Source organism: Danio rerio, chromosome 4, assembly GCF_052040795.2.
Source record: "Danio rerio strain M-AB ecotype USA chromosome 4, GRCz13ab, whole genome shotgun sequence".
NCBI lineage: Eukaryota > Metazoa > Chordata > Actinopteri > Cypriniformes > Danionidae > Danio > Danio rerio.
Window position 1 is genome coordinate 21,595,340 of NC_141024.2, and position 14,599 is coordinate 21,609,938.

The following is a 14,599-nucleotide window of genomic DNA, read 5'->3' on the forward strand; positions in this document are numbered from 1 at the left end:
TCTGTAGGCATGTGTGGTTGCACGTGTTACTGTCCCGCAAGTTAATAAATATGTGTTGCACATTTAAGGGCTGATCACAATGAAAGCGCTTTCCATTTCAAAAACGCAAAGGCGCAATGTACTGCCTTTTATGTTGACAAGAAAAAAAGAAGTGCAAAGTTTTCTTTTGTGACTAGAACGACTGAATCAACTGAGCCGCATTGTGCGTGAGTCATGTTGCTGTCAATGTTGTTATAATTGTAGTTTTTAATAGCATTATGATATTCAAGATTTGTAAAGTCATATAGTTCTGGATGACTTAAAACAGTGACCACAAGTCTCTCCTTCGTCATTAAAAGTCCACCGTAGTCGTCTTGCCAACACAAACACCGCTGTCACCTCAAAGGAAACCATGCCTCTGCTTTCATTTGACTGAAGAATGAAAAAGACGCGACTGAGGTAACTTGCATTTTCCGCTCAAGCGCACATAGCATGCAACGGCAAAACATGAGGAGTACAGGGTGCATAAGCAGTACGTAAAACACTCGCGGCTGTTAGTAAACCATTCAAAAGATGCACCTTTCAACGCAAAACGTGCGTTCGCTGTGATCAGCCCCTTATGCAGCCAAATTTAAAAATATAAAAAATAATATTTTTTAATCGTTTAACTAATACCATTAATCGGTTACCAACGCACCCTTTCATTTAATGGTTAATCGGTTATTTTGAGCATCCCTAATCGCCATCGAAGCAGATGACCTGATGGTTTCCCCCTTCAGTGTTTATCATTCTACACAGGAAGGAGCAGTAACTGCTTCATTCCAGATGTCTTTCAGGGATGTAATTGTAGACTTACAGTACATAGGTTATGTGTATATAACATAATGATAATGTGTAGTCCTATAACGTGCACATCACCACCACCTTGCTCTTTGTACATTAGCTGCCTTTTAGCAACTGACCAGAAGTTTATTTATTATTTGGAATAATAGTTATATTACAAAACTAAACTAAATTACAGGAAAAGTTATATTCTGTGTAGATCTGAGTGTAGATCTGTCCCGACATTGAAGTACAAAGTATAAACCTAATAAATACTGTATTACTTGGGTGACTATTAAACTGCACTTAAATTGCTTATTATTCATTAAAGAAAAATAATATTTTTTCATATATTTTTAGAATTATTATTTCTATTGTTACTTATTTTATATATATATATATATATATATATATATATATATATATATATATATATATATATATATATATATATATATATATATATATATATGCCTGTGACAGTCACTTTCTACTAGGCATGGGACGATAACCGTTATCAAGGTATACCGCGGTTTGGAAGAGTCAAGGTTTTAAAACTTTTCTGTAATATCGTTCCCAAGGTATGTGTAATTTATGTAATTTTTATTAACTTTTTAATATTTTTTGGACAACAGTATCTTTAGCAGAAAAGATTTCCAAAGATACCATTTTAAAAAGTAAAGAAATGTGTGTTTTTAAAACAAACGAAGACAGCAGAAGTCAATGATTCATTTTAACTATATAGCCTGACATGTTCCCTGCTCCAAAATATATTTAATGTTTCTCAAAATAAAATTTATTGTGGTAAATGGGGTAAAAGATTTTAGTTTTTTACCCTGAAATTTAAGAAGAATATATTTTAGCGCAGTAATCACAATATCGTGATATCATGAAACCGTGATATTTTTACTATCAGAATCTTAAACTGGCCCAAGCCTACTCTCTACATCTAATCCTGGTCACTTTAAATGAAAAGGAGCTCTTTTATTTTCTCACAAATCCTCTACATTGCATATAAATGCATATAAGGGATCAGAACCTAAAGTACTGCAGGCATTACTGCAATGTGCACAGATGCAGTCACAGCCACTTGCAGCACAGTGCATACCAATTCAAACTAAACCATTATGACTATAATTAATATTCTAGTCAGCTTAAGTGCACATTAAATTACTGCATCAATAATGCATGATCTTCCATTTCTGTTGTGCTCAAAGATGCATATACTGACTGGGTACAAAATTAGCATGTTTTCTTAAAAAATGCAGATTTTTGCTTGCTTTGCAGAACTAGAAGTGAATGTGTGAGTCAGGTTATCTCAAGGTAAGAGTCTGTATGCAGACACAAGCAATGACTTTGTACTTTGATGGTCACTCTTTGATGGGAGAATTTGCAGAACAGCAAACACCGGTGGATCTCTTAAGAGACTGCGGCAGGTGCAGTCAAAGCAGAATGCAGATGATGAAAAACATTCACTATTCAGTTGTTTGCTTGGGGTTATAACGGTGCCATTAAGGCTTTGAAGTATTCAAGCAATTAACACTTTTTCATCCTGACCACTACCTGTGTATGAAGAGGGTTAAATTCGACAGCGTTTCCATGGTGATTCACATGGATACATAGAGGATCAACGTGTCACATCACTTCACAGCCATTCATTTTTAGGTTTCTCTAGGAAAAGAAATGAGGCACATAATTTCATCGATGTGAACTGGCAGAAAGATTGGACTTGTTCTACTGGTGTGTTTTTTTGTACTGTGTCAAATTGGACACGATGAAAGAAGCAAGATCATTAGGGAATGAGATCATTATAAGAGTGAATGTCAGTGTTGAGTAAGATTGATACAATCACAGCGGATCTGGGAATTGCATTATTCATGACCAGTTGTTCAACTGAGCATTTGACCATGAGGCTGTCATGAGTGGACATTGAAATGATGGCACTTAACAAACAGATTTGAGCACATTACATTAATATGTCAAATATCAATATACAATGTAGCTCCACTAAATTAAAGACATACTTTTATTTTGCTGTAGTGGTTGAAAGTTTTGCATAAACAAAATTAAATTAAAGAGAGCTTATTTTAAAAAAAATACACATTTCTCTTTTAGTTAACTTTTTTATTATAAAGACAAGTATTCTGTTTGTACAGTTTAATTAATTAAATTAGGTAAAGTTCAGTTGAAAAGAACAGTATATATGCATACACACCGTGTGAAATCAAGTGCCAACTAATGTTGGGATGTCCAGATCCGATCACATGATCGGAATCAAATGTTACCTTACAATGAGGACTCGAATATATATTCTCATTCATTTTTAACACACCTATACTTATGGGGTGGCACAGAGTTAGACGTCTTTCTTGACTAAACAGAGAAACAGCAATGTATGTGGGATTATGTAGTCGATGACAACAACATTGCCATAGCAAGCTGTAAGATATGTAAACTTGGGATTGCCTGCCGGTCATTTTAAGTTAAGGTGCTATTTGTTTTTTTTTTTTATATTAGATTCTTTTTATATTTACTGTTGCACTAAAGTCCAAAGGTGAAATATTTATGTTATTTATTACTTGATTGTTCAAGCAACCTCATAGAAGCGCTCTGTTTGTTAATAGATTTGTAGAATAAAAAAAAAAAAGGAACATCCTGAACCGTTTTTTTTGCTGTTTTTTATTTTTTTATTTTTATGTATTATAGAAGTATCAGATCAGGTTTCGGTATCGGCAGATGCTCAAAATCAAATGACTACTTGTTTTAGATCTAACAAATTTAAATATTAGTCAAAGATAACACAAGTAAAAAAATCACACGGTTGTAGAAATTATGGTTTTTATTATTAAGGGAAAACAAAATACAAAACTACATAGCTCTGTGTAAAAAAAAAAGTGTTTGGCAACCCTTAGAAGCAAGAATTAAGCGATTTTGATAAGCATATCATATTTTAATTAGTTTGAACTGTGACAAACATGCCAAAAAATTTGTAAACAAACAATTTCAAAACACTAATCTATATATAGAATTATTGAGTTTGACTGAATTAATTAAAATGGAGTGCATTTTGACTTAATTTTCTATTACCTTTTATAACTTATTTTAATCTTCTTTGATTCAGTTTTTTTTTCTTGGCACATTTTCTTCATTGCAGGAGCATTTTGCATCTTACATGCAGCATTTGCATGAACAGCCTGACATTTAATGTTTAGCAAAAGAGATGAGTCAATTACCCATCTTTTCACATCTTTGTTCTTATGCAACACGCTGGCCTTTACAAGTCAAGTCCTTTTATTGTGAAATTGTCAAACTCAGCTCACACCAACAATGATGTGCCCAAAGAACACATCAGAAAAAAAATTGGGATCCATTATTATCTATGTCTGAGGTGTAAATCCATGAGATTTAGAAATAAATGAACATTAAACCAAATAAAAACCATTCTGCAAGCATCCTTCTTCAAGATGGGAGGTCACGTTATCCAGACTTCATCCCATTAATTAGCACCTGTCTTTCCTTACCAGTGAGCCAACCTTGCTATTGATGGAACTCTCTCTGGGGAAATCACAACCTCTACACCTAGACGTACTTCTGAGACTTGTTTGTCTCCTTGTGCACACATACATCTACAAGTCACCATGCCAGGACTTGCCATGTGCGCCATCCAGCTTCTAACCTCTAAGAGTACATGAACACACTCCCAAGAGGTTTTCGTAAACGTCCTTGCTTGTCCTTGCCCTGCTTCCACTCTTTGCTTAGGACGTACGAGGATGCTAATACTAGCTGAGAGGGTTATCTTAGTTGAATGCTGCCAGAACCATCGCCTGCTGACTGCATCATCATTCACGATAGCCAATCGCAACCAAGGACTCAATGATGCTGTGCCACTCTCACTGGAGGGATTCCGAAGGAAGTGCCTCGTGACGGTGCATGGTTAAACAGCCAAGAGTCTCTTTCTCTCTTCCTCCCTCTCTCTCTAATTCAGGACTGGATGCATGCACGGTCTGGTTTTTAAGAGGGATAGCACATTGCCATGCACACTACTCCCTACAGGCTCAGCAGAGAATAGCGACAACAGAGCTCTCTCGCTCTCTCTCACTCCGGCTCTCTCCACCTCTACCAGACAAGACTCCTCCTCTCCATCTCTCTGTGACTCCCTCTCTCCTGCATATGATCTGTACTTCACTTCCTCCCAGCTGAAGCAGGAGATAACAGCACGCTATATACAGGTAGGCACTCTTATTTCTCTCTCTGAAGTTGCAGGTTGTTACTGGTTTCCTTTGGATTAGATGCGAATCTGAAAGAGACCTATACTGGGTCAGAGTAGAGTGTGCCATCATAACTGCCCGCCCCTACAGCGTGGCATTTGTTTTCACGCCAATGCTGCTTTTGGCACCATTTCCATCCTCTTTCTGGCCAGCCGGGGAAGGTGATAGTTTACTGGTTGGATGGTTCCTGTGAGAAACCCATCATCTACTGCCACGCTTAGCTGAGATCTGCTTATCCAAGTAGCAGAAAATGATTCGCACATTTGTAGCTGGAGATTGTAGATGTTTTCGTACATGTAGGTTTGTGTGTGGGAGTGTTAGTGCGGGTGGGTGGCTGAGGTTGGAAGGGAGGGGAGATGGAAGCTGAGAAGCTGTATTCATCCCTGGGAAACTAATCCCACCACAGTCCTCCGTATCTGATAGATGCTCTCTTCTCCTTTTCTCTCTCTGTCCTTCATGTGTGATGGGTTTATCTGTGCCGGTGGATAGTGGAGGAAATTATTCCGGAATGGCAGATAATTCCCTCAGTAGAAGAGCTTCTTTTTCCCTAGAAACCATTATTTGTTCTGCTTTGAGAGTCACGACTGCTAGCGTATATTGAGACGGATCCTGTCTCTGTCAACCTAGAGTGGCAGCTGAAGTGAAAGTAGGTTGGTCTTTACAGTGTGAATCTCGAGATTGTTATCAAACTCTACTTGAGCTTTCTCCTCAACTCTTTTTGTGTGCAATTGTTGTATTGAGAATGTATTGCCTAACTGAGATTTATTTATTTATTTATAGTTATGTTTGGAAGGACTTGAGCTATTGTAGCTAGCTGCTACCCACACCAACAAATGTGCCTGTCGTTACCTCATATCTCTGTTGGGCAGATCAGCAGTTGCTATGCACGCCTAGTGAGAGTGAGAAGCAGGGATTGCTCGGCTGTAGCCTCAGGGTTATCCAATTCAGCTGTGCAGATTCTGCTCTAGAATATATTAGTGCTTGAGGAGCTGTGGTAAAACAGTTGCTTGGCGAAACCAAATGGATAGCTGGAAAAAACTTCTAAAAATAGACAATCTAATTTGCATAAAGATACACGTTGTGCAGGTCCCATTTTTTGTCTAATCTATTTAACTGTAGAACTTTTTATAGTCGTGGAGTATAGTATTATCTAAACTACTTTCAGTGCCATTTTTTTTTAAACAAAGTTGTCTTTGGATTCAAGTAATAATGTGTGATTATAATAATACAAAACATATTCAAGTTATTTGTGTGCATTGCTTCAAAATAAAATGTGCACATTGATTTTAAATTTTTTGAGTCATTAAGGAGCATCTACAATAAATATGTAAATACAAATTGCTGAAGATAAGAAGCTTGTAAAAAAAAAATCCCTATCTACATTTGAATTTGTACATTTTGTTTTGAATAAAATGAATGATCATCAACCTAAATTATTATTGGTTTTAGACATTTTGGTGCAGATTACTTGCAAATGATGACCAATATTTTGAGTAATTGTGAACTTAAAATTTGTCTACAAATTAAGTTTGTTATGGCATTGAGTTTCATCCCTCCGATAATAATGTTCAGCTGAAAGACACAGTTAGCTTGAAATTCTATTTTCCCAAGGGTTTTAAAAAGGTATTACCTGACAAAAGGTTTCTGACATCCAAAAGCAATACAATCCACCAGCATGTGGATTGTACCTGTGTACCTGAGCAATATGGGGAGGCAGATGTTGTCTAAAATATGTCACGCCCTTTGCAGTTGGCAAGGGCAACATTGTGCATTATCAGCCTTGTTAAATATCCATTAATAAGGTGAGGTTTACAAGCCTGGTATTGCCGAAAGGTTGAGTTAACCATCTCTTCTACTGCCGCTTCCACATAGGTTATTTCTGGAAGGCTTCAATGTAAGCCTGTAAGATTAGGATCAATCACTAAGGTAATTTTTATTTGTCATTCACCTACACACTTCCCTCGTGTGTTGAAATGGATGTTGGAAAATTAAACGTGAGCATGTGTGTACATATGTGTGTGTGCGCGTATCTGCTGAGGCCAAAAAGCTGTTGTTAAGAGTAATAGCAGCCAGCAGATAAAAATAGCGGCTCTATTATGATTTGACCTTGGACAGCTGGCTGCTTGGCTGCAGATACCTGGACGAGGGAAGTGTACGGATCACTGACATGCTCCGTGAAAAGTCTGGGGCAGCCATGATAAATGTGTGCAATAACGGAGCGCTATGTTCTCATTGCGTTGCACCACAGCAGGCACACACACCATCTAAATGACACTCACTGTTGGTTTGAGTAACAGGAAGAGAGTACAAACCAATAATATATTACAAACATGGAAAATTGAAGGTGATCTCATCTGCAATCGAACTTCCAGTGACAAGATTAAACTATCTAGGCTATAAGGAGATGTTGTAATTTATATCCATTACACTATTGGATTGTGCAATGCCACCTAGCAGTTTCTTTTTCGGACACACACCAATTGTAAGTCAGTAATTCTTTAGTCAGTGACTGAGATGGATAACAAAACGCAACCCTGTGTTTGAACAAGCATGCTGTAGTGGTCATACATATCACAAGCAGCAAGGACTTGTGGGAAAAGCTGTTGAATAAATACCGTTTGATGTATCAGAGAACAGGAACATTCTCAAGGTCAGTAGGAAAGTGACAAGACTGAAAGTGCTTCCCCCTTATAATATGGAGCTATTTTCATCATTACAGCTATAGGAAAAAAAAACTCGGAAATTAACACTTTCTCTAGATTTACAGTTTCTACATATGTTTGAGTAAAACATGTTTTTTGTTCTTCAAACCATGGATGATATTTCATCACAATTAAAAAAAAAAACATGCTCTTAATGCTCAAACACAAAATGACAATCGGTCAGAATTATATTTATTTATACTAATAAAAAAAAAATTCTGTTCATTTTTTAGAAGATGTTAGGGCTGCACAATATTGTAAAAATCTAGCATTGCAATATTTTTTTATTCTGCGATATACATTGTGATATGAATACAATTTCACTAAATGTGTTGAATAATTATTTGGAAAGAATTTATAATTTTAGATTGATGGAGATGATTCTGTAGGGGAGTGCATATGCATAAAATGTAAGAAACAATATACAAACACAGATAAATTCATTAAAGAAAAAGATTCAACTTAAATGAACTGTGTTTTATTGTTTTCCGAGGAGTCAAACTGTATTCAGGTATACAGTAATTGAATAATCAATGTAAATTAACTTTGCATAATCTTTGTTTTTATAATTGATTCAATAGAATTGATTGTTATTATTTTTGTCAACGTTAAAAACAGTACAAATTATTAGGACTGAATGCTTTTAAATCCCTCACACGCTGTGAACACTTGTGAAATGATAAAATAAATCTAGACTCCTCATTGCGTATGCTTGCGATGTGACTATTGCGAAGCTTCACATTGCAATATCGGTGCTGAAAGGATTTTATTGTGGAGCCCTACAACATGGTACCTTTTGATTGAAATTTAGATTTTAACCCTGACTTTTAATAAGAGCAAAACAAAACAAACAAAAATGCTCTACATGATGATATTTTAGTATTTGAAATTTTATTAAAATTTTAGCTGACCTTTATACAAATATTAATATTATCCTCAAAACATATTTTGTGTACATTCAGGAAGCTGTTTCTTTTTCATTCCATCGCTGTATGTTATTGCTATTGTACTGTATTGCACGGAATATGTATATGCGGTTCTGACTGTAATAAAACAAAAAGCATCCATAGTCTACCGTTGATATTTGTGATAATATAATATTTTCATAATATCAGCCTAAAATGTGTTTTGAGTATTTTTTTATGTTGCACACGGTGGGAACCTACCATACTTTTTATTTAGTGATTGCTAAAAAGCTAATCTTAAATCTTCTTTTAGTTCTGCTAGGGAAATACAGTAGATGAAATAGCCTTATTGGGGCTGCTCACTGTTCCACATATTGCTAAGCAACGGAGGAGAGGTCCTTAGAGAATGTAGCCAGCCTTCTGACTCCATAACACAGCCCTGGCACATGCACACGTACACACACACACACACAGATGGTGCTGAGCAGATCCCGTTCCATAGCGTTTGCTACGCCTGTGTTGCCATGGTGGTTACATATGCACGTAGTTAGAGGAAGTGATGTAATGACTCCTCTTTAATCAGTGCACAAGGGGGCAATCAGGTGGTGAAACCTCACCTTGGGCCCTGATGACTACTATACAGAGACAAGAGTTTTCTGTGGTGGATTTAACTATCACACACTTCCCAGTCCCTCTAGCTGTTTAATACATCTATATGCAGTATTTTATCAGGGCTGACAACTGATTAAGTGTCATTGAGTTAATTACATTACCATATATGCTTATTAATTAAGAAAATAATGAATAAAATAGAAAAAAAAAAAGCTCCAAAATAAAAATGCATACACAGATGTTACATTGTTGTGGTACAGTACATTTAACCATTGAATGGATGTTACAGACATAAGCCAGCATACAAAAACTCTCCTGAGACATGTTAATTGTTTTTCAAATATTTCTCAAGTGCTTTTTAACAGTGCAAGAAAAAATTAGCTAGTTTTCTGTTATATATTTCTTCTTTAGAAAGTCTTTTCACTTTTAGTCTGGCTGGAATAATATTAATAATAGAAAAACTTAACTTTAAAAAATTGCTACGGTCATTATTATTTTTAGCCCCTGATAACAATTTCCACCCCCTGTTATTGATTGGCTACAGAACAAAGCACCAATGTTGTCCAATGGTTGGCTAATTAACCTAATTTGACTATTAATTAACTTTTAATCACACCTTTTCTGAATATCAGTATCTTGCTAAATAACTAGTAACATATTTTTTATAATTAGAAATGATTAGAAATTAGCTACTTAATTAGCAAATAGTTAATAAAACTATTACTGTCTGTTAAAATGTTTAAAAGACTTCTCTCAGTTAGGACGTATTTGAAAAACTTTTTAAATAATAATTATTTTTTTGGCTAAAAACTTGTCACCAACTGCATGTATTGCATATTATAGAATGTGAGCCCATCACTGACCTGCAAAACATTTAGCAATCATGTTGCAGTCTTTGGTAAACTTAGGGTTCAGTTTCATTTGTGATATTTTTAAGTTTCTTTATCATGCAGTAGACGGATATTAATTTATTTTCCATTATCGTTTTCCGCTCTTTTTAAAACTGGCAAGTTTTGAAAAATGTTTCTTGAGATTGTGATCTGTTTCATTCCGATGTCTTTTGAACATGAGCATATCTGTTTAAAACAGCTGCACAGTCTGTAGTAGTATGCATTAATCAATTTAATAGTCGCTGAATTGCAATTAAATTATAATTGCTCTAAAAAACACGTTAGCTGCATTTGTATACCTGTGTTTATAGTCACCACCCTGCCTTTATCTGGTTTTAGAGGGATATGGCCTTTGTGATCGCAGTGGACGCACTGATAATGCTAGGATTACATGATCAATATAGACTTGATAAAAACAGAGAGGAAAAAGAGTTTCGGCTTTTCACAAATCTCCCTTAAGGAATTGACTGTAACCTAAACACAAATATAACACAGTAAGTAATCAACATATTACTTGAATTTTGTGTTTTAATTAACACATTTATTTATTTTCCTTCAGCTTAGTCTCTTTATTTATCAGGGGTCGCCACAGCGGAATGAACCACCAACTTATCCAGCATATGTTTTACGTAGCAGATGTCCCTTCAGCTGCAACTCATTACAGGGAAACGTCCATACACTGTCAAATGCACACACAATACGGACGATTTAGTTTTTTCAATTTACCTAAAGTGCATTTTTTGGGGGAAAACTGGAGCACCCAGAAGAAACCCACATGAACATGGAGAGAACATGCAAACTCCACACAGAAATGCCAACTGACCCAGCCGGGACATCGACCTTCTTGCTGTGAGGCAACAGTGCTAACCACTGAGCCGCTTTACACAAAACAAATAAAATATTACCCCTACATTTTACAAACAAAAAGCAGAGCAGTCACACTGTATGTAAAATTAGGCCACTTCCATCAGCACAATTTTATAGTTCAGAAAGAATGTTATTGAAAAATGTTACAACCAGTAATTTAAGAAGGGCTTTATAAATTCTCCTTATGTATGACTTGTCTCACTTCAGTATTAGCCACAACAATTCAGCGTGAATGCGCTCTAGTGACAATTAAGAATAATTGAATGCTTTCACACAAGTCACCGCTAATATGCATCAGCATATCATTTGGGTGAAAACAGGCCTGTGAGTCATCAATTTGTCCTTCAGGTGTCACAACCCAGAAACGGAGGGAAAATCCACAAATCATAATGCAGAATCTCTCCTTAATTTCACACGTTGCTATTCATTTGCCATACAAGCTCAGAATATCTGTCGTCCCAAGATCTCAGAAGATATTAAGTGTTTGCGCAAATTGGGGGGTGTGGTTGTTATAAGTAGAATATTTTTTCTTTCTCCCTCGAGAAATTTCGCATAGGAAATTGCTTCCTCCACAACATTTTCATATCCATTTACAGATTTCACATGCTTTAAGCAGCAGCTGATTTTAGCACTCTATATGTCACGCATTACTGCAGATAAACCCATAGCCGTATAGACGCCCCGCTGACGCCCCCTGCTCCCACACCACTGCTTGAAGGTGAGTGTGTCGGAGTCAGGGGGGATTAATTATTACTAAAGGGCAGACTCTGCCACAAAGGTGGACTGGAGGACATTTTGAATGTTTTATGAATCTAATAGGGGAGGAAGGAGGAGAGCAAGAAAAATCGGCTGTGCTATAGTTACTCACTGCTCATGTGCCATTAGGGGGAAATTACAGTATCCCACGATGCATTTTACAATGTGCATGTTACAACGTCTGAGGGTCTTACGGCTGTTTAAGTTAATGGTCTTGAGAGAACACTGGTTTCTTTTTATGAGTCAATTTTTTGACCAGTATGAGACTAGAGCTGTTTATTACTGTTTAATACACATACGTGCATACGTGAACGTTTTGCTACACATGATCTACAATGCATGCCAACAAGTGATGCTGATTTATTGAGACTTTTTTATTATTAGTTCATCAACATTGGTAGATTATTAAAAAAATTTGGGGGTTCAGTGTAAAATTCAGTAAATACAACAGTTATTTGGACTAAATCATTAAAAGAAATGGCTTATTTGATTCTGAAATGGCCTGTACTGGTAGCAACGCATGATTGTTTTTGAGCTCAGCTAAAGAAGACAATGTAGTAGTAAGACATGTTGTCTTGACATTATTTCACAGTATGCAGTCATTTTATCTCATCATATTCTATTCAGAAGCTCACAGCCCTGGTAAAATATATCTTCTTTTGCTGTGCAATTGGAGATTTTAAAAAGTAGTAGAGAAAGCACTATGTACAAACCCTCTTGACTGTGATCAGAAATATGAGTCAAACAAAAACGTGTGTGGGTGTGTGATTTTTGAAGAAGCTGTAGTTTTCTTCTAGTGTGAACTAGTTATTGCCTTTGCCCTTATATTGAACAGATCCCACTGTCTTTTATTACAATTGTGAGCCCCCCTACCTGGCTGCACTGAGTCCACATGTGCACTGGGATTGTGTTTGAACACCTTTTCAATCTTGATGATTGAAAAGAAAAGCACATAACCAGAAATACTTGTAACCCACATCAATAAATAAATGCTGCCAAAACATTACCAAAAGCATATTTTTTGCTCTCTTTTGGTTGTTAACCTGACACACATTTGTATTCTAGAATTAAGCAAGACAAAATATGAGTAATTATTAAAAATATATTTTGAATAAATGATAAAAGTCCTAATAATTTTGAGATATTTATTTTTACATCCATTTTGGTTTTATTTGACAGTTGAAAAAAATGTAAATAATAATCAGGGCTCAACAATAAGGACTGCCTGATGGCCCAGGGCCAGTGTGCGAGATACTCGGGACAGTAGACAAGATCGTTACTGCCTCGACTGGCCTTGTTACTAAAGTTTTATTTACCTGCGACTATTTCTCAATTTCGTGCAAATACAGTCTTAGAATCGAGAAACTGCTTGTGCTTTTAAACATTTAAATGCTACATTCTTGGTGATGTCATAAACACCCTATTACTTTTCAGTTTTTCTTATGTGATTGGATGTTTTGAGCACATTATTTTTTCCGTAACCTGGCAACAACCAGTAGAGCGAAGAGGCGGCAACACTAAAAGAAAATGTCTGCCTCTAGCGTCTAGGAAGCATGAACTTAATTTTTTATGTGGGTAAAGCACGGCGAAAAAAAGTGAAGTGATGTTTTGCACAGTTTGCCATCAGTTTGGCAAGTCAGCCACATTTTGTTAAATAATTTAGATAATAATAATAAAAACATACCTGCACATTTTCTATACTGCTCTTTTTTTCTTTGCTTAGCACTTTGATATTTGCTCATTATACATTTAGAAACATTTTTAAATTCTACATTTAAATTCTAGATTTGCAGACATTATTTTTGATGCATTATTTAAAATATGTGGCCAATAAAATGCTGTTAACTTTTTTTTTTGGTGGGGCCAGTGAAAATTTTCGGGCCAGTAGAAAAAAATCCTTAGTGTTGAACCCTGACAATTCTTTAAAAAAATAATGCAAAGCCTTAATAGTATGTGTTTTAGTTACACTAGTCCAGTTATATAAATAATAACACATAATCTTCATCAACACCATTTTATCAACAAGCTAAAAACTTTTTTTATGCATTTTCCTAATATATATTTTTATATGACATGAAAGGACATTGCCAACTACTGGCCTGGTATGAATATTAAAGCATTTTTTCTTGTTTTCGTACATTTTTTGTGAACAGAAATTGTTGGAACATGGTTGTCCTTCATTTTTAGATTCACATTGTTGTGTAAACTTACCCTTATCATAACAGGAGCACGGTATTCACACTGTCCGCCTCTTTCTAAATGCCTGCCATGATCTTCCTCTCATGCAAACATCCTTGCTGTCGCTATGGCGACCAAGTCTCCTGCCTGCTCGTCTCTATGAAGATTTACCATGCTCATTCCCGCTGTATGCTGTTGGGTTTCTGGTGTAAAATACTGCAAATGACAGCCCGCATTTAACTCAAGCAAACATTAAAAACGGTTTGTTTTCTACATTGCCCTAGCTGCGCCGTATGCTGCTGTCTCTTTTTTTTAATCTTCTGTCTAAGCAGACTGGTTTTGCTTCATGTGGTCAGTCGGTGCTTTTTAGACAGAAAACTAAATTGTTTGCGAACCTATTGCTGGAATAATAATATGCTACAACTGGCCCAAGGCACAGCTCTCACCGTGAAAAAGTCACATCAACCGGCCTCACACTCCGTTTCTCTCTCTATTTGTCTCTCTGTTTGTCTCTCGCTCGTTTAAGCGGCTGACAAATTTGGGGCTCCCCTGAAGGACGTACAGTTTGAAGCGCTCGTAATACTGTCTGCACACGCTGTGTCGCGCCGAGACTAAAATGA

At 36.2% G+C, this 14,599-nt stretch overlaps 1 protein-coding gene across 7 annotated transcripts in view; it reads left to right on the forward strand.

The window, feature by feature from the left end:
- The window catches only part of syt1a (synaptotagmin Ia), a 325,144-nt gene that overhangs the window by 44,318 nt on the left and 266,227 nt on the right, over nucleotides 1-14,599 (forward strand). For 4 of the 7 annotated variants that reach the window (XM_087246493.2, XM_087246499.2, XM_087246497.2 and 1 more), the window contains exon 1: nucleotides 4,986-5,030. The exons of the other annotated variants lie outside the window; for them this stretch is intronic. The gene's annotated coding sequence lies outside the window, so the exon portion shown is untranslated. Of the gene's footprint in view, nucleotides 1-4,985; nucleotides 5,031-14,599 lie in introns of those variants that run through there. 7 annotated transcript variants of the gene reach the window in all.